Source organism: Peromyscus leucopus, chromosome 9, assembly GCF_004664715.2.
Source record: "Peromyscus leucopus breed LL Stock chromosome 9, UCI_PerLeu_2.1, whole genome shotgun sequence".
Lineage (NCBI taxonomy): Eukaryota > Metazoa > Chordata > Mammalia > Rodentia > Cricetidae > Peromyscus > Peromyscus leucopus.
In genome coordinates, this window is record NC_051070.1 from 97220144 (window position 1) to 97241635 (window position 21492).

A 21492-nucleotide genomic window follows, 5' to 3' on the forward strand; every position below is an offset into this window, starting at 1 on the left:
TATTGTCCATGTACTGAAAATAATTAACTACAGCTATTTCTTACCATTAAAAATAAAATGTATCCTTACATAGGAAAGAATGCATAACTACAATCACATCTGAATTTCAAAAGCATTGACTGGCTTGCAGAATCATTACTCTGGCTATATCTTTCTGCTCTGCGTCTAGTTTTTCAGCTTCTCCTGAAGTCTGATTTGTTGCTTGTTTTTATCTTCCATCGTAAGGTCTTGTTCTGTAGGTCAGTCTGATCTCTAGGTCTCTAACCTCCTGCTTCAACCTCTCAGTAACAGATTACAAGCATGTGCCACCATGCCAGGTTGGGTCTGATTTTTTTCTAATGTTTGCAAAATGCTCATTGGCTTTGAGTACGAGAAAAGAAATATGAGGAGCACCTGTCCAGGGAGCCACTGTGAGCATGTAGAACAAATGAAAGGAACTGAAATGAGAGCAGACTGCTCCACAGTGCTTCTGGGTTTGGATCTGTGGCACTTTCTATGTGAGATGATATTATATATGCCATGATTGAACAGGGGCTTTAGGGGGAGGATTTTTAATTTGGATACAATTTACTTCATGCTCCACTATTTCTCTCTCTACACCTTCAATTAAAGCTTAATTATTTTGTACTGACCTCTACTCCTCAAATTAGCTCTTCAGCTCAAAAATTCTCATTTTATCCTCACCACTTCTTAGTCTGAGTTTAGTAATTACAGGGCCATACTGTCCTAAATAGTATGGGAGAAAGAACTGCTTACTGCTCAACTCAGGACCATAATTACTGCTTAATCTTACATGATTCAGAACAGTGACATGTCTTCAGAATTCTTCTGAGAAAATAATCCTTGAACAATTACCCATTTAGCATGATATTTGTTTGTTTCTGACTTTGATGTCTCAAACGTGCAAGCCATGTGAAATCAATAAGGCCACAGGTCTAAAGGTGACAGTTTTCAAACAAGTCCTGCCTATTGCAGCCACTTAGGGAATCTCTTTTATGACTAAGACTTGAAAACAGGGTTGAAAAGTCCTGGGGGAAGCTGCCATGCAATTAATTGAACTTGTTGAAATTTCTGTCTTCTCTAAATTGCCTTGTAGCCAGAGATTCCTTAGAGATGCTCCAGCTAAGTGAGGAGGACACACATTGTATCTCCAGTTTCAGGAAACAGACTCATCCCATGAGATGGATCCGACCTGATTTTGGTTATTCAACACCAGTGTCAAAGCTGATACAACACTTACTTGATATTATTTTATTCTCTCATCCATGCATTCTGAAAGGCAGTTTTGAGAAGGCACAATTCCAAGCATCAGACAGAGGAAAGGAAAAAGACAGGAAGTTTTGATGCTGTTGTCTTGAAGCACATTATAAGAGGGACACTGATGCATGACGGGAACTTCTCACAGCGCTGTAAAGTGAGGAGAAACTCCATGACCTGTGTTAGGCTGTGCAACCAGGATGTCAGGCCAAGAATGAAGTTGGTGTGTCTGAGAAATGTTTACCACTGGGCCCTAAAGATTGAGATGGAACTAAAATATAGCAGGAGAAGACACACTAGTCATTCTCACAGCCAAGTGTGCCCTTCATTCTAGTTGCCGTGGGAACCTGGAAGAGGGTTATGAAAGAACAGCAATAAAGATAATAAAAACATCTGATATTAGGGTTGAGGATTTAGCTCAGTGGTAGAGCGTTTGCCTAGTAAGGCCCTGGGTTCGATCCTCAGCTCTGGAAAAAAAATCTGATATTTAAAGCCACAAATATCAGTGCCATCAATAGATGAAATTGTAGGAGGCAGTTGGTGACTGTGGGGAATTGTTAGAGTACTGGGTGTCAGGTCAGAAATGCCACCCTTGTGTTGTGGAGTTTCATTTCTCTGCAGTGACTTGGGTGTTCCATCCCTTGGCCATATGTACTGAGGATGTATTTGAAGAGGTCTTGTTACTTTGCTACCATAAGTGAGTTCAAATTATTCTATGTCCTTGCTAATTCTTGCTATTTTCACACTTAAATTGTTTTTAAAATGTTTAATTAATTTTTTAAATATATTTTTTATTTTATGGCATGAGTGTTTAACTGCATGTATACGTATGATCACATTTGTGCCTGGTACTTGTGGAGGACAGAAGAGAGTGCTAGATCCTGTGGAAGTGGAGTTACAGTCAATTGAAAACCACCCTATATGGTTGCTGGGAATCACACCTTGGTCCTCTGCAAGACCAGCAAGTACTGTTAACCACTGAGTCTTCCTAAAGCCAGATTTGTTTTCTATAGAGTCCTATATGTTTTCTTTGACAATCTCATATACGTACGAAATATCAGTTGATCATACCCACTTCCATTTTCACATTCTGACTCCCCGTAGACATCTCCCAAACAACACAGCACCCTCCCATCTTTCATTCCCCCCTTTCCCTCCTCCTCTCCCTGTACCCCTCCTCTTTGTATATGTGTGTGTCTCTGTCTTTATTGTTACCCTCAGAGTTCAACTGGTGCTGCCTACATGAATAGTGACCCGTCTCCTCTGCTTGTTCTTACCCAGATGAGCACAGGTGCAGTGAGTATACAATATTTTTGCCATGTCCTGAAGACAGCATTTCACAGCCCTCCTCCCATCCTTCAGCATTGGCATCTTTCCATCTCCTCTTCTGCAATGTGTCCTGATCCTTGAGGAATAAGTTTTAACTCTGTCCTTGACAGTGGAGAGTCTAGGTGTTTTACTGTTTTCATTTTTCTGATGGTACTAATAATCAGGTGAGGTGGTGCTGGTTGGAGCCATTGTGTAGAGTGATTGTTCATTTCTTCCCAGTCCTAAGGAGCCAACTCAGAGCCTCCTATATGCTTAAGTACTGTGCAAACAGAACTGTAACCCATCATGTGGCTCTCATGAACTGTACATTACAGTCTATTACCATTTCTAATATGCTTTTTTCTCTTTTTACATTTTGAATGGTAAAGGTTTTTTTTATAAACTTCAGATGAAAAACATTTACATATTTATGTGTGATGAAAATATGTTCTTCAACTCTGTAACCTTTTCATTATCTTGAGCAGATTTTTCCCAGTGTCTCTCCTGATTTAATCACATTGAGATTTTGAGATTTAATTGATGGCTTAAGCACAGATCCATTAATGTATGGAACATTAATGTAGCTTTATATTATTTGTAAGTTCTGAACGTCTGGCTTTCTGAGAAAGAAACCTTGGGATTCCATCTTGTTCCCCTTCTTCACACTGTGGAGCCACATCGTTGATGAGGTACAGAACTCTTTAAGTCGACATTATGCTGAACCTATGGAGCACTCCCAAGAGCATTTCTTTTTAATAAAATGGGTGTAATTTTGCCTCTATTTTTCAAGTGTTTGGTTTTTTGTTCATTGGTTTTTGCAATAGAATTTTCAGTTCATGGGCTGATTTTCCACATTTCTCCTCCTCCTGTTTCAGGCCTAACATGCAGTGTCCCCATTAACTATGATAAGAATACATATGAGGATGTTGTCTTTTTTTTTCTTCAAATTTGTTAAACATTTTATATAATTCTGCTTGTTATTTTTAAATTTTTAAAAATAATTTCCTTATGAGGTGTGTGTGCTTATTTACTTTGGGATTTATTTGAACTTTGGATAGATGAGTTGACTTCTTTCATAAAACTCGAAAGAATTTTATTCCTCTTTTCTCAAATTCATTTTTGTGCCCTCCTTCCTTTGATTCTAGTTTCATGGTCTCTGGGCGTCTTGCTGTTGCCCCAAACAGTGTTTCTTCAGCCTTTTGGCTCTTCTCTTCTCTTTACTCTAGGTCATATATAAGGCCCTGTCCTCACACTCACAGTGCCTTTCTACAGTACCTAGCCCATAGCCACGCTGTTTAGAAGGTGACTCTTTGCATGTGTTACCCACTTTCTCACTACAAATTTTGCAGTTACTTCTTTTGAAACTTTCATTGTGTTCATGCTTTACTTAACTCTTTAAGCCCAGTAAATGAGTCACATTTGAATCCTTGTCCTGTAATTAGGTTAACATTCTTGCCAGTAATTTATTTTTATTGATTCTAAGCTATATTTTTCTAGTTCTTGACATCCCTATTGTATAAAGGATGCTGATGGGTGATATTATTACTTGTCATTGGGACCTTGTTGCTTTGCCTCAAAGGATAAATTTTACATTTTAATCTCTGTCAGTGAGGTGAAGCCATTAATTTTTGGTGAGTTTATTATTCCCTTGAAGGCATTGGTTTCTAGATGTCTGAAATGTTCAGTGGCTCTCAGAACATTGAAGTATCTGTTTGTGAGCTCTGTCCATTTTCTGCTGTTAGGAGGTCTCATTCATATTCTGTACCCATTAGTGGCCCTCTCACAGGCTTTGGGACATATAGTTGAATAATTGAATTTGTATGCGACCAAAAACTCAAGGACTTTGCCAAGCAAAGATGTATCATTGGCTCTAAGTATGCCTCTACTTTGAAATGCTCTTCATCACAAATTCTGCTACCTCAATATACCACAGCCTGATATTATCTCAGTTTATACCCTTCTTACTGTACTGTGTCCTGTAAAATTTTCATGATATCAATACCACTGTGTTATATACCACCACAGTATGAATTTCATCATGAGGTGAGACTACCATGTTGTGAATACTGCCAAATTTGGGAATATTGCCATGGTATGACTATCACTTGGTAGGGATACTACCTTACTATGAATATCATCGTGGTGTGAACTATAGAGTGAATGCTTCAACACTGAGAATACTGCTGTGGTGTGAATATAACCACTATGGCATAAACATCTCCAGGCACAAATATAGTAAAAGTGCTTCTTTTGTTGTCTGTTTCCAGGATCAGTAGAATATGTCTCTCTCTGTTTAACACTGGACAATAATTGTTTGATTTTTTTTGGTAATTTATAGAGAAGGGTTATATTGGAATAAATAAATTATCCTTTATCTGATTCAGATATTTGATAAGGTGTGTATCAGTTTGTCTATCATCCATTAAACCTCCAAAGCTAAAATGTAACATGCAATTTTTATGTGGCATTATTGGTATGAAATCACTAGCTCCCACTTTTTGCAATTATTTGAGCTCACAAAATAAGATTTGGCATCTAGTTGAAGACATGCAAAGAGAAAATAAAAATATTCAAAATTCTCTTAAGAAATACACAATCAAGGGGGCTAAAGATAGGTCAGAAGTTAAAAACACTTATTGTCCTTTCAGAGGGCCCCTGTTTGGTTTTTCAGCATACATGTGGTGGCTCACACCCATATGTTGTAAATCCAGTTTCACGGGATCCAATGCCCTCTTCCAACCTCAATGAACACTATACCTATATGCACATATTGTACACATTTAAAAATAAATAAATCTTTAAAAAAGAAATAAACAATTTTTACAAATATTATATTAGAAGATACTAAAGTCTATTTAGGATTTAATCACAGTGGTTATCAGATGATAAATATGATAGAAATAAAAAAAGAATATTTGATGTACAGTTTGAATATACACTAAATTCTACCTGGGGTTTAAGAAAAACTATTCTTCAGTTGATTTAATGTTTCATTTTAAGGTCTGTCTTATATCCTTTCCTTTTAATTAAAAACACACTGTATGTTAGATAAAATGTATATTGACTATATTTCATATTTTTGTGTTAAAGAAAAAATGAAAGTCATGAAATACTTTGTAACACATTTAAATAAATAATTCACAAACGTGAACAGTGCTCAGATGAGCTCATAATTTTATAGCAGTTTAGAATTCCCCCTCTTATCATAGAAATCTTATTCTTCTGAATATTATGAAGATAAATTACTTGTGTTCATTAATATGTAACACAATACAATACCTTGAATAGAAAATGTATGCTACATGTGCATTTTAGTTAGGTTTGACTGCTGTGAGAAAGACCACAACTAAGGGCAACTTGTGGAAGAAAGTTTTTTTTACCTCACAGGTTACGGTTCTGCATGAAGGGAAGTCAGGGCAGGAACCTGGAGACAGGAACTAAAGCAGAGGCCATGGAGAAGTGCTTATTAGTTTGCTTCCTATGGCTTGCTCACCCTGCTTTCTTAAAGGACCACCTCTGTGTTGAGCCTGCCTATATCAGTCATCAATCAAGTAAATGCCCTGCATAGTTGTGCCAATCTGATGGAAGCATTTTCTCAATTAAGATTTCCTTTTCCCAAATTTATCTAGGTTTATGTCAATTTTTCAAAAGTCCAACAATCACAAAGTGATTATGTGTGTATAAATTCTAGTACCCAAAATTAAAGTAACATTTGATCTCATGTTTGAGTATCTTATGAAATGCAGGGAAACAACCATAGAAATATTTTTATACCGTTAATAAAATATTAAAACAAATTTTAAATGTGTTAAAGCAGTGGAATTTTAACAGGAGAAGGTGCATAGTCTGAAGTGACAACTATGTTCCAAAGCAGAGGAAGATGATCTCTAATTATTAATCAAGATCTTTTGGTGAGATCTTTTGGCATATAGCATCCATTTCAGAACTAAAGAAAATTACATTTAGAAAGTTCAATATTATTAGCTTTATGTCATTTGGTGATGGATGAAGAGTTCTATGATAACACAGCCAGTGTTCAAATTTCAAGGCTAATGAACCAGGTTTTAATCATTTATGTCTCATGTATTGATCATAGATATGAGAGCATGGACCAGTTGCTACTCTGACTTAATCACAGTGCAATACTCTGGGGACTCAGATTGTTTCAATCACAATTGTATCCTGTTGAAATTTTAAATACTAAAATCTCTGCTTAGTATATAGATATACCATGCTAATTTAAAGGCTTTAATTTTTTTTACAGTATAACAAAAATAACTTTAATTTGTATCAATATAGAAAAATATCAATATAGAAAAATTACTTTTCTTTTCTAATTAATTAATTAATATGTGTGTATGTGTGTGTGCACATACACATGAAACTAGCATGTGTAGAGATCAGATAATATCTTATGAAATTTAACTCTCCTCTACAATGTGAGCCTTAGGGATTGAACTCAGGTTATCAGGCTTGGTATCAAGTTGCTTTACACTGGAGTCATGTAGCCAGCCCATCAATGTTCTAGCTTTTTTAGTGTGATTGGTAAGGTCTAGAATTCCTTTAAAATTATATTTGAAAAGCTATTTGAAATTATGGTCATTTAATTATCAGATGACAACTTTGATGTTTATTATTATTATAGACAGGTCATTGAGGTAGTAGATAAAAAGAACAGAAAGCTGACGTTGAATTATTGTTGTCCATTTTTAACAAGTTTGTTGAGAGTGCTGTTCTAAACCACAACCATATGAGACATTAACGACAAGTCTACATGTCAATTCCATGGATTTTTGACAATGGAGATTGAAGTCATGGAGGATGAGTCACAAACAGCTCTTGGATGACTTAATTAAATAGGTTTTTAAGCCAAGACACCTGCTCCCATGCTACTGTGACTTGTTCCCTAGTGTCAACGTAGAATGCCTGAGAATTCATCTCTACTTCTGCAGCAGAATTCTAGTGGCTATGCACACATCTATGGGAGCAGAGCAGAAGGAAGAAAACAAGCCATAATTAGTTATTATACAGGTCCCCACGTGCATCAATCTGCTCAATGCACACATCTATGGGAACAGAGTAGAAGGAAGAAAACAGGCAATGATTAGTTATTGCACAGGTCCTCATGAGCATCAATCTGCTCAATGCACACATGTGAGGCAATGCTGAAATTGTTCATATAATTTCATCAGCAGCTCACTTTGTGATCAAACATTTAACTTTAATACAGTCTAATTTATCATTCAATTCTATAGTTTGTGCTTTCTATATATTAAAAAATGTCCTAAGGTCATTAGCAATTTTTTGTTTCACTCTTGAACACGTATTGTGATTTTATTCTATATAAACCCTAAGTTTACAATGAGTTATTATTTCTGGGTGGTATGGAGTAAGCGTGATTTCAATCTTTCACTATTTAACTTTAGTTTTTTTTTAATTATAAATAAATTTATTCTTCTGTTCTTCAGTTGACAGATATTTGATTCCACTGTCTCTAGCACCATTTCTTGAGACAATCATTCATTATCTTGAACTACCAAGGTACATTGACATAATTGCCTTCTGTTTCTGGATAGGTGTGAGGGCAAATGCTGTGTTCCATTCATCCGCACCTCTGACTTTTTCCAGGTCTTCTGTAGCTGCACCCTAGTTTCCCTTTAATGTTTGAGATTATAAAGTGTGAGTTCTCTGAAACTGTTTTTCTCTTTCCCAATAGTTTTGCCTTGATTGTTCTAGATTCTTTGTGCCTCTGTGATGTATTGTTGGGGTTCCACTTTCCCTATCAGCCTGTTGGCTACCAGGTCAAGAGGGCAAGAGACAGTAGTGATGGGAGAAAGCTTTGTATGTGCTCCACAAGCACAAATGGACACAGGCCTCCAGGAGACAGACTTGGGTGAATCATCTCAATTTTATTTCAGAGTATAAGGAATATATAAGGTTGGGGAGCCTGGGGACAAACCCTAATTTTCATTAAGTGGCATGCTCCTATCATAACTAGAACAAGTTTTAGTTATCATATGTGTAGCAAGGGAGCCTTCTAGTAGGGATCTATCTCAGTGTTCAAGCTAAAGTCAGGCATCTGGTTTAGAGACAGCTTTTAGATAAGATCAGTCCTCCATGCCCAGGGACATTCTCCAGATAGAGGCAGGTAGTTCTGCTGGAGGGAGGGAGCTCCATGTTTCCAAACCACTGAGGTAAGTTGCCAGGCTATTGCATGTAACACTAATTGCTAAATGGTCTTATTAATTAAAAAAAAAAAAAAAACAGAGCCAGATATTGGGGCTAAAACCTGAAAGATCAGAGAAATAGGAGAAGCCACAGCCAACCTCACCTTACCAGCCCTCAGTCTCAAGAGACCTAAGTCCTGTATACCCATACCTATTGCTGTTCTGCAATCTCACTTCCTCTGTCTGCCCAGTTACATCACTTCCTCTTTCTGCCTAGCTCTGTCACTTCCTGTCTGTCTGTACAGACCTCCAGACCTTTATGGTTAACTAGTATTGGAATTCAAGTTGTGTGCCACCACACCTGGCTCTGTTCTCGGTGTGGCCTTGAACTCACAGAGATCCAGATGATCTCTGTCTCCCAAATGCTAGGATTAAAGGTGTGTGCTACCATTGCCAGACTTCTGTGTTTAATATGGTGGCTAACTTTTTCCTCTGATCCTCAGACAAGCTTTATTAGGGTGCACAATACATTGGGGAACACAATATATCATCATATTTCTCCTTTTTTTGCCTAAAATAAAAAATAAAAATTATAACTAATATAAGAAAAACTATATACAATAAGTACAATATTTATATATAATATATACAAGCAATAAATATATCAACAATGTCTAGTTTATATATATTTGACAAATTTAGAGAAAATGTTCCATTATTTATCCTATTTTTGTGAATCTAAAGGATTTTATCTGATTTACCTTCTATCCTAATTTGCATAAACAAAATTATCTTTTGGTGTCTTTCAAACTTATTTATTTTACAGCTCTTTAGTGAGTTTCTTTTCTGAATTTCTTAACAAGGAAAACTATAACTATTTAATCTTCAACTCCCTCAGAGACACAAGAAGGAAATAATACTAGTAAAATAGGAAGTACAAACAAGCGACTTTCAAAATATGTGAGTTATGACAGAAAGATCCCAGCTGCTTGGACAGTCACCCAAGATTTCTCTGCAATTTGGGGGCATCATCTTTGACCTATAGCCTTAGCATATCTGACAGACTCATCTGTGGAGCAGGATTTTCTAAAGAGCCTTCCTATCTTGTCTTAGCAAGGATTGGCAGTCCTTTGTTTTGTCTCCTGCTTATCCATTTTCGACAGCATAATGTCAGCAGTTGAGGCAAGGGCACTTTTTAACCAGTGGCTAACTTTTGCCACAATGAAAGTTAACTCTATAAGCATTTTCTTCAATGTCTATGATCTCTAAAGTAGATTGGTGCTGCCAGGAGCAGACATGTCTCATAGTCATAAAATACAAAAAAAAAAAAAATATGTTATTAAAACATCTTAACTGCCATATTCTGTAGATCTCTGAAGTGTTTGAAGATGACCTAAACAATGACAATTATCCAAAACCCATAGAATTACCAAAACCCACCAACCACACCTCTTGGGAATGTGGGTGTTGTGTTCTTAAAATTACTGTCTGATGTTTGGGGGTGAAGGCATCTTTAGAGGATACTGAAAAGAAAAATTTTGGGTTAATTGTCAATTCCTGGGAAAGGTAGCTATATCTTTTGTTGTTCAGTCTCTGCATAATGCAAAAGCGCAGTGCATATCTCAAGTCTTTGCTTGAGTAGTCTGTGAGGCCGGATCATCTCAGCTAGCCATCTTGAAATTGTTTTGAGCAGTTTGTAGTCCAAAGCTGATCTTTGGGTGATGTTTGTCAGCTTAGTAATATTATTATTGTCCAAGTAGAATTGTTGTTGTGGGGCCCTATCATCATTTTGGAGAATTCACATTTGCTGTTAGGCCTTGTCACGATTCCTTCCATAAAACTGATAGAGACTCAAACACAAAAATATGGACAGGCAGCTGGCGCCCAACGTGGGGCTCGAACCCACGACACTGAGATTAAGAGTCTCATGCTCTACCGACTGAGCTAGCTGGGCGTTGGTGGTGCAGGCCTTTAATCCCAGCACTCGGGAGGCAGAGCCAGGCGGATCTCTGTGAGTTCGAGGCCAGCCTGGGCTACCAAGTGAGCTCCAGGAAAGGCACAAAGCTACACAGAGAAACCCTGTCTCGAAAAACCAAAAAAAAAAAAAAAAAAAAAAAAAAAAAAAAAAAAAAAAACCACTGACTAGATTTGTTTCATCTTACACTTCCAGGTAACAGTCTATGATGAAGGGAACTCAGGGCAGGAACCTCCATGTAGGAATTGAAGCAGAGGCCATGGAGGGACATTGCTTGCTCTCTGGTGTAGATGTACAGACAGGATATAACTCTCTTTCGGGAAGCTGGGACAGGAGGAGGAAGGGTGAAATTTTAGCTCTGAGTTCTGACCTCTTGGCTTTCTCTTTTACATTGTTTCTGTTTCTTATTTAATAAGACGGTTGGTTACATCTACAGGCAGCTATATGAAGCCTTTTTTCTAGAATTAGTACTCTATATGACCGTTAATATCATAACAAAAATTTAAAATATACATATATAAATATTATAAATTTTGATATAAAATTCATACCTTAAGAAAAGTTTTAAATGATCAAAATAGAATCAAAGAATTGTGAGATTAGTGGCAATAGAACAGTCCTTTAATTTTTTTGTTTTCTTCTGTCAAATATCAGATGGCTCTTCTGACCTGACTCAGAGATTTTTCATTTTCTTTCAACAAGCATCCTTGGGTTTAAAGAAGGAGAGAGCCATTCTCCAATTCCAAAGCCAGCTTTAATTTTTAGTTGAACTGAGACTATATAAAGACAATTTGTGTTATGTGTCTATAGAGAAGAGCAGAAACAAACATTTAGGAAGATTTATGAAATTTTATATGTGATATACCAATAGGAAAATTTACTTTTTCTCTTAGGACATTTATTCTGGATGATTTGTCCTTTTTCTTCAGATGTCTCATTTGACCAGTTTTCTTCAGATTCCTTAGCCTTCATTCTCCTGAAAGACAAAAACAAAAACCCTTCCCCAAGCCTAACTTTGGGGAAGCTCCCTTTTGGCAAGTTATATCTGATTAAATGAAAAGCATTTGTTAGTGGTATAAGTTAGTTTAAATTGAATGGTCATACTTGTTGATGAACTATCACCTCTTCTAATCAAGAGATCTCTCTTGTTCAATTTGAACCTTTATCAATTTTAATGGTATCCATACCTTATCTTCTCCTGTAGAAACAAAAGCAAAACCTGGTCCACAGTGCAATACATATTCTGGTTTCCATTCTGAGGTCAGCACATCTTTAAAGTGTATAGGCTGATTTAATTGCACAGTTTTTTCTATTATCCAATGTCTCTCCACAGCTATTGTTCTTCATTAGCATTGAGAAAATTCAAAGTTAATAGAGCATTGTGTAATCTATTTCTGTTTTTTTTGTTACCCCTTTCTGATTATTTAGCATATCCCTTAGAGTTTGATTTGATCTTTCTATGACTGCTTGGCCTGTAGAATTATGTGGTATACCTATAATATGCCTTATATTGTAATAAGCAAAAAACTATTTCATTTTACCAGAGACAAATGCTAGAGCATTATCAGTTTTAATTTGTGCAGGTATACCCATGATGGCCCTAACTTCTAGCAAATGCATGATTATAGAATCAGCCTTTTCAGAACTCAGAGCAGTTGCCCACTGAAATCCTGAATAGGTATCAATGGTGCAATGCATATATTTCAATTTTCCAAATTCTGCAAAGTGAAACACATCCATCTGCCAGATTTCATTCCTCTGAGTGCTCTTAGGGTTACATCCTGCTGGTAGTGGAATTTGATTGTAAAAAGAACAAGTAGGACATTTCCTTATAATTTCCTTGACTTGTTGCCAGGTTATGGAAAAATATAACATGAATTGCTAAACAGTCTTATTAATAAAAAACCTGGAGCCAGATATTGGGGTAAAAACTGACAGATCAGAGGACTAGGACAAGCTACAGCCAACCTCACCTCACCAACTCCTCAGCTTCTAAAGAGACCTACTTCCTGTGTACCTATGTCTATATGCCTTTCTGTCTCTGCCCTCTTTCTTCCTCTCTCTACCCAGCTACATCACTTCCTGTCTATCTGTGCAGACCTCCAGACCTCCATGGTAGTGTTGGGATTAAAGGTGTGTGGCACCATGCCTGGCTATGTTCCCAGTGTGGTCTTGAACTCACAGAGATCTGGATGAATCTCTGCCTCCTGAATGCTAGGATTAAAGGTGTGCGCTACTCTTACCTGACTTCTATGTTCACTACAGTGGCTGGCTTTTTCCTCTGATCCTCAGATAAGCTTTATTGGGGTACACAGATAAAATATCACCACACATACACACACAAACAAAACAACAACAACAACATATGCTCATTTACTGCTGGGTAAAGAAATTAAGCACAGCCTTACAATTGAATACTATAGCAATGTCTTCCAACAATATAAATAACTCACTTTACCACTCACTATCTAAGAGAATTCCTACAGAGATATCAATTTGGGTTGTTTGTGTCTATATGTGGACCTCCCACATTAAAAAAAAAAAAAAAAAGATGTAACTGGAAGGATGGCTCAGCAATTAAAGGAAAGCAGTTGCTATTTTTGTAGAGGACCTCAGCTTGTTTCCCAGAACTCACATCTGGCAGATCACAATTGTCTGTATCTTCAGTTTCAGGGAATTCATCGCCCTCATCTGGCTTCTACAAAAACCTGGACATACATGGTGCACATACATACGCTCAGGAACATACACACATACATATTAAACAAGGAAATAAATAAATCTTTTAAAAAGTAAGTCAATGTCAGAGATAAAGAGTAGAGCATTGGCTGGGAAGGAATACAAGTGCACTAGGGAAATAGAAATTCCTTGGCCATGAGAGTATCAAAACTTACCAACTCACTCACTAAACAGAACTACAATACTATACACTTAAAGTAAGTAAGTTTGGGTCTGTGTAAAATCAACATAAAATGCCCAAATGAGTGAAGAAACTCTATAGTTCACATAATTGTTCCATAAACATTACATAATCAGAATAATTATGTAAACATACACATAAACAATAAAAGCCAATATTTAATCAATTACCTATCTTTTTAGTTATCCATAATATGATAATATGATAGTTTAGAAAATTTCTTATTATTATGAAAGAACTGTTTTACTAAAATGCTATTACTTTTTGCTGTCAACAGCTTAGATACACAGTCTTTTACTTAACTGATGTGGTCTGATTAATAGTTGTATTTACTTTTGGTTTTAGAATTGCAATGGTGAGTTATTAGACTTCTTCCTGCCATACAGTGAAGCATCTTGAAGCAAAGGCATCACCACAGATATTGAGTATTTAAATTTTTTATTTTATATATTTATTTAGTACCTAATGTACATACATGCATATACAACTGTATGCACACACAAATGCTATGTTGCCTTGGAGGTCAGAGATCAACCTGCCAGAGTTTATTCTCTCTATAGATCTGTGGGTCAAGAGGATTGAACTCAGGTCATCAGGCATGGCAGCAAGTGTCACTACCCTCAGAGCAGTTTTATCTGTCCAGTCCTGTTTTGAAGACAGCTGAAATGCTTCCAAACAAAATGTTTCCATTTTAATTTATCTGTTCATTGTTCCCTTGGAAATGCATTATTAAAATATAAATTATTCCCTGTTTCTTCTGGTGAAAACAGCAAAATGGCTAAGTTTCCAGAGGTAGACTTTAGTAGAGGAAATGGGATTAGAATTTAGAAATATCTTCAATGCTAACAGCACTGAGGCTGGAGGCTGCTCCATGGGGAATGTGGGCTCTTGCTTTTGTCTTATTCTAGCTGCTGTATGATCCTTGTTAAGGTAAGAACACATGCGAACATCAAGGGCAGCATCAGCAGTTCCCCACCTGGCTTCACTGCTTTTCAGACAGCTGTGCCCCTTGGTATGAAATCCTCTCATGTCTCCTGGGTTGGAGCCCTTCTGCTGCTGTTTCTCAGTTGCACCGTTTGGCCACCCATGAGCTGCTCCTTCTCTGTCTCAGTATGCGGATATAGAATATACATTAGGGAGGGCAGTGTCAAATGATTAGGCTCAGTCTGAAGTCTCCATCACTTTTGCGGGTATCTCCCCTCCTCAGCAGGTACACTCTGCTGCTCTTTCCTTTTGGTCACATGCCATCATATAACCAATAGATCCTTTGTTTCTCTTATGCCTGGAAGGAACTGCTTCACCCCTAACCAGGGAAAACCATAAAGCAATATATCATAAAATCTTATGGGCTTGAACTCTAATAAAAAAAATTTGCTAATTTTCCCACTATAGCAGTTGTTGGGAAAGTGCTTTTAAAATCTGTAAAATTCTGCCTCAGTATTAAAGAAGTTTAGAAAAGTTAAGGATGAAATATGAAGGTCAATGGAAAATAGCAGTTAGCGTTGAGCTTCTGGAGAAATCCAGATCTTGGAATTGGCTGCTGAGTACTTTTCCATCCAAGTTCTTCCTCTCAGGTCTTGTCCTTGGTTTCCCCACAGTTGTATTTAGAATGTCTCTGGTCTTTCCATGACAGAGACTGTCTTTCCTCAATTGGCCCAGGTGGCTACAGCAGACTTGTTCCACTGTGAGTGATCAGCAGACTCTCAACTCTAAGAACCACAGGCTCCATCATCTCTTGGGGACTGGGCATGTTTAGTGCACTATGATAACTTCACAGTTACCAGTGTCAACAAGTCCAATTCATGTTTACTCTAGCAGCCTCTTTGCATGAACTCTAAATGTTTTTAGGTATCTAGGCATGTTTGCACAACCTGACATTAATGAAGAAACTTCATTCCAGTTTTCCCTTTTGGAAGTCACTGATTCTTACAAGCTCACCAGTGGTAAAACAAAACAAAACAAAACAAAACAAAACAAAAAACCCCCACAAATCTAATAATCTAATCTGCCAGTGTTTTTACTGAACCCTGTAAGGGTAAACATTCCTGATGTTATTCAGCTCTCCATTCAGGAGGGTATTTACACACCAGAAACACTTGTCACACCATAGGGGGAAAGCTCTTCCCGGGAGGAATATAGTGTGGGAAGGTTTTCTTTATTAACTGGAAACCAACATGGCTTATTTGGGATGTTTTTCCAAAATTTAACATGGAACAAATTTATTTTGTTTAGGAAAATCTCTATATTAGTTCAGGGGTTAGATTTCTTAGTTGCAAAGGTAATTATGGAGAAAAATAAGAGGAAGAGAGGAGAAGGAGGGAAGAAAGAAAGAGAAGAAAGTAAGGGAAGGAGAGTGAAAGAATGCAGTGGTGTATGGTGGTGCACACCTTTAATTCCAGCACTTGAAGACAGGGACAGATGAATCTCTGTGAGTTTGGTACAAGCCCTATAGACAGAGCAAGTTCTAGGGCAGCCTGGGTTACATAGAGATACCCTGTACAAAACAATAGAAAGGAAGAAGGGAGGGAGAGAGAGAGAGAGCACAGAAAAGAGGAAAATAGAGGAAAAGAGGAGATACAAAGGATAATACAGTGGCACTGGGGGGACTGTTGTGTTTGGCGATTTTTTGGTCAAGTTCATGCCACAACAAAACTGAAATCCCTACTACATGTCATTACACTAAAAGTCACATTTGTACAGGAAATTTTGCCACCAGGCAACAAAGCCAGCAGTTTCTGCTTTTTATTTTTAATGTCCGGAAGCTCTAATTTTCTTTCAGACAGAATATTTGTAGCTCAGGTATGTGCCTGTGACAGGACATTTTCAGAACTAGACTGCAAAGCAAATGACTAATAATATCCCCAACATTTAAGCTCTAAAGGAGTCTGCTGAAGAAATTGAGCTGGGAAAAAAATGAAGACTACATGAGAGACTCTCCAAATCCATTTTTCCCCTTTTGCTGTTGGCCTCTGTCCATGGCTTAGCAGTACATCAACACGTGTTTCTATGTGGTGGAAGTGCATAGCACTGGGAGTGAAACCAACACCTATAAAACTAATCCCGAAGTTTACCAGGATCTCTTAAATTATCTGGAACTGTACTGTGCTCTGATACTGAACAAGGCAGCTCAGAAAAATTACAGTAAAATTGACCATTTTACCCTTCAGAAATCAGTGGAAGTACTGGCTCCAAGAGAAATGTGAACAATTTAGGGGCAGCACAATTCAGCTGATTGTGAAAAATCCCCAATAGAATGCAACATTTCAAACACTGAGTGTCTTGTACCAGGATTCATTTTTAATTGACATCACAAAAACTGAATTTTAAACAAATATACTAAATGGGAAGCTTAGCACCTTTCCTTCATAAGTTTAAATGACATCTGTTTTAAAAATTCTGAGCAAGATAGGCAGATTTCTATAACACTCCCAAATTTACCATGTGGGGAACAGCTTCAGACAACCTTAGCTGGCCTGGAAGGCCCATTGACATTGCTGAGACATTAAAGTCATGGTATCTGACCACAGGTGAGACACAGGAGGGACCGGTGTTCTCGGGTGAATGCCCTCCAACTCGAATGCTCTTAGGAAACTGAATTTGGAGGAAAGAAACAAAAAATACTTGCCCATCTTTCATGGTCAGAGTTTTCTCATTTGTCTATACAGTCAACTTCTTGCAGTTGTTTCATGAGAAGATGGTGAAAAGGGTTTCAGATGTACGCTGAGTCTTTCCAGCTCCCCCTTCTCTAGTTTCCTGTCATTCCGCATGTACCCATCTAAACACCAGTCAAGTTCCTTCCCCCTTACCTGATGTTGATTTGTGAATATGTTTGATCTCCCTGCTGGATTTCCTTCAGCACACAGCACAGGGCATATCTGTTCCACCTTTTACCCAGCAGGAAACATGCAGCTTTGGATGGACTTGCTGATTGCTAGAGCTGAAGAAACAGTGAGTGTGGTCCCCTCACCTGGGAGGTAAGTCTTCCACCTAGGCTCTTGGATTATCCCTGATATCAGGCTGCCTCTGTCTTTTGCTGCAATGTGTCCTTGAGGATAGCCCAAATGGCCAGATGGGGAAAAAGAGAAAATTGATATGGAGTTTAGGATGAGGTCCCGGGTATTTTCAGACACCTGTTTAGAAACCAATTTCCCTGCCTGCCATCAGTCTTTTTATTATTCTGAGCTTCCCCAGGTAGCATGGCCCTGCCTACCTCATTATAAAGTGGGATTTTTCTGTGTTAGTTTCTTTTTTCATTACTGTTTTTGATACAAACAGCTTAAACAATGAATGACTTACTTTGGCTTACAGTTTCAGGGCATAGTTCATACTGGTAGGGAAATCATGGTAATAGGAACTTGAGAGAGCTGGTTGTAGAACATCCAACAGCCAGAGAGTTGTTTTTTTTTTTTTTTTTTTTAATCTCATGGTTGACTAACTTTCTCCTTTTTTATGTGGTCAGGGACCTCAGTGAAGAGAGTAGTGCCACCTTCAGTTAAGATGGGTCTTCCAACCTCTGTTCACCCAGTCCAGAAACTCTCTCATGGCATGCCCAAAAGCTTGTCCCCTAGGTGAGTGTAGATATCCTGTCAAGACAACAATATTATTTTTCACAGTGATCATTGTTCAGCAATTTCCTTGGAACCACTCTCCAGGGTAAGCCTTGGTTTCCAAGAACAGCCAACTGTGGCCTCTAAAGAATATGTTCTTGAAAGCTTGTATACTATAAAGTGTTTCAAACAAGAACCAAGCAGAACTAAGAAAGGAAAATGCAGGGAAATTTGAAAGGGAAAAAATTTTTCAAAAGTGCACCACAATGTCTGACAGAATGCTGTTTATATGACGTTAATGGAGAAGACCATAATGTTCTTGTTTTGAATTCTGTCTTTGGAAATAGACTTATCAAATTAATCCTACTGCATCAGTTTAACTGCCTTTGACAGCAGATCAAATATAAAGGTAACCAAAGTTGAAAGTACTTTTTTTCTGTGCTACATTGGCATTCAAAGGAAATGGATTGACTGTGTTACTGAATTAAACAAAAAAGCTTTCAGGATGCTTGTAAAGTTATGGGAAAAGGGCCTTTGGATATAAATTCACATCCTCAAACCAATGCATGAGCTGCTAGCCCAGAGCCCTCATCACAATATTAACATTAAAAATACCACTGTGAGTGAGCGTCTGCTGTGGCTCCAGAGAACTGGGGGCTACGTTTGAAGTCATCGCTCATGCCTGCCAGTCACTCACTTCCCCCTCACAAACAGATCTGATTCCATTCATAACTGCTGGATTCAGTGTGGGGAAAATCAACATAAGCAATCGGAATCAGTCCTGGTAGAAATCCACTGTTGGCAAGAGCACCCTGAATGCATCCATTCTCTCCTGCTCTTGGAAGCTAAGCAGGATCTGGACTGGTTAGCACTTGGATGAGAGATATGACAAAAAAATGGGGCCCACTTTCATTCTCTTTCTTGTATTGTTCCTTTTCCTCTTAATACCCTAACAGCACATATGTCCTATATGAGATAAGTTTCAAATTGTTGTCCTCAAGAGTTCTCCCGTTCTATACTTCAGAATGTAATGGAGCCCTAGGTGATTTTCACAAATGAAAAAAAAAAGTAGTATATAATTATTTTTTATTTAACTAGTTTTCTCTTCTTGGTTGCTGTTATGAAAGAGAAAATGACCATAAAATGACAAGTAATTCTAAACAAATGATAGATATAAATGTTAGCTCTGATTAAAAAAAAGAAATAAAGTTTGTATAGTATTTATATAACTTGAAAATATCATTGGTTTGTATAATAAAATCAAGCCAAATGTGGATAATCTATAAAAGCAAAGGATGGTATACATGAATTTGAAATTACAAAATATATCAAAATTATATGTGGTTTCCTAAAAGAATTGTTTAAAATGGCTTCAATCAAGTTTTACATAAACCAAGTTAAAAGACAAAAATAAGAGTGTATATAATTTTAAAAAATTATGCAACTATCTATTTTTATCTATTATCTACTACAGTTAGTAACCTCAAAGAATGACCAATGGTAACTTGGAGAGGGAAGGGTTTATTTCATTTTATAACTCCTAAGTAACAGTTCCTCATTGAGAGAGGTCAGGGTAGGAACACACTCAGGATGTTAAGCAGAAACCATGGAGGGGTAGTGCTGCCTGAGGTGGATTGGGGAGCCTCCAGACAGCTTAAGACTCAAAGGGAAGTCCACAGCATCAGTTCGTACTAGACTTTTCCATCTGACGGGGTTAGGGAAAAAGACACTCACACACGCTCTTAATGGTATCCTTCAGACCTTTACTTTATTTTGCATTTTCTATTTATTTTCCTGGTGATTTCCTTCTCTCATTCTTGATGTTTTCCTTCTAACTCTATCTTTATTCTTGATATTTCCCTTTTAGGTACTTCTAACTTTCTCATTCTTGATGTTTTCCTTCCAGTCCATTTTAACTCTTTAACTCTTTCTCAGCAAAATTGTTCAGGCAATATAGAAATTACAATGTGATTACATTCTGTTTTTCAAGTGAATGATTATAATGAATACAAATAAAAAACATGCTGTTTTCCATATCGCTTACATGATTAAATATTTTATATATTACAGATGAAAACAAATTATCCCAGGAACCCACATATATCCATACCCAAGAAACTCATTATAGATTGACTGTGTAGGCAAGCAAGATATTCTTCTCAGCTGGGTCTTTGAATGTCAGGCTGCAGTTTTGCAGTTACAAAGAAAGGGCCAATTATTTTATTAGTTATCTTGAGAGGTAGTGATCTTATAAGAAATCTTAAAGGAATCATCACAAACCTAAACCTTTATATGGAAAGAATTAGTGAGCTCTACTTTGAATATTTGAGGTACATGCCCACTTATCAATAGTTTGTTATATCAGAAGACTGAGGTAAAAAATGGGCACAAGAAATTAATCATCACTTTTGATCACCAACCAAGCCTAGCAAGGAAAGTATGTCAGCCAGCAACAATTGAGCTGTTTTGTATTTTTAACCCTAACATAATGAATCTATAACTCAGCTATGTGTCCTTGTGAACTTTAGATTGTTTTCTGGGGTTTTTCATCTTAAGGCTCTTATCAAGATATCTGATTTATCTTGAAGTTATTTTGAAACTTTGTTTCAGCTAATGGTGCACAGTAAAACCTGTGACAGCATCATAAAGCATTAAGAGAATTAGAGCCAGCCTGCCTCCTGGGGACTCCAATGTTTTCCTTAAATATTAACCTGAACTGTGATCTATGTAGCTCCTCAGGTAAAACTCATAGGCTCTAACTATAACATTTCCTTGTATTTACTTTTATTCATCAGAACTCTATATAAGCTAACATTATTATTTTTAATTAGACAGTACAATTTAGGGAGGAATCATCTTCATGACAAGCTACAGATTAAAAAATACCCAGCAGAATGGGATGTTTCCATGAGATAAACACTACATTATAGGCAGTGGGGATCTCCCATACCCATTCATACCATGTCAGACACCAGAGAAAGATAGCAGCAGCAAACATGTAAAGGCACAGCAGAAGCAAAAGACACTCTGGGATCTGTGGTCTCCGGACCTTGCCTAACCAATGTTGACACATTGGAGAGTTTCCTCCTAGTAGGCTGACACCTTGAACTTCAATTGTTACCTACTACTCTGCTGACATGGCCACCAGCAGAGGAGAACTGCTTAATGTCTTGCTCCCCTTGTTTGCTCAGCTATCTTACATATATCGTCCAGACCCACCTGTCTAGGAATGGTTCAACCTACAGTGCCCTGGGTCTTCATACACCATTTATGAAACAAGAAAATACCCACAGGCTAATCTGATGCAAGAAATTCCTC

General features: G+C 37.4%; 1 protein-coding gene and 1 non-coding gene across 2 annotated transcripts in view; one reads left to right on the forward strand and one right to left on the reverse strand.

Annotated features, from left to right (window-relative positions):
* The window catches only part of Znf385d (zinc finger protein 385D), a 938498-nt gene that overhangs the window by 474078 nt on the left and 442928 nt on the right, over window positions 1-21492 (forward strand). The gene's annotated exons all lie outside the window — the stretch shown is intronic.
* Window positions 10614-10686, reverse strand: Trnak-cuu. The gene has a single exon. It is a non-coding gene; the product is annotated as a tRNA-Lys (tRNA).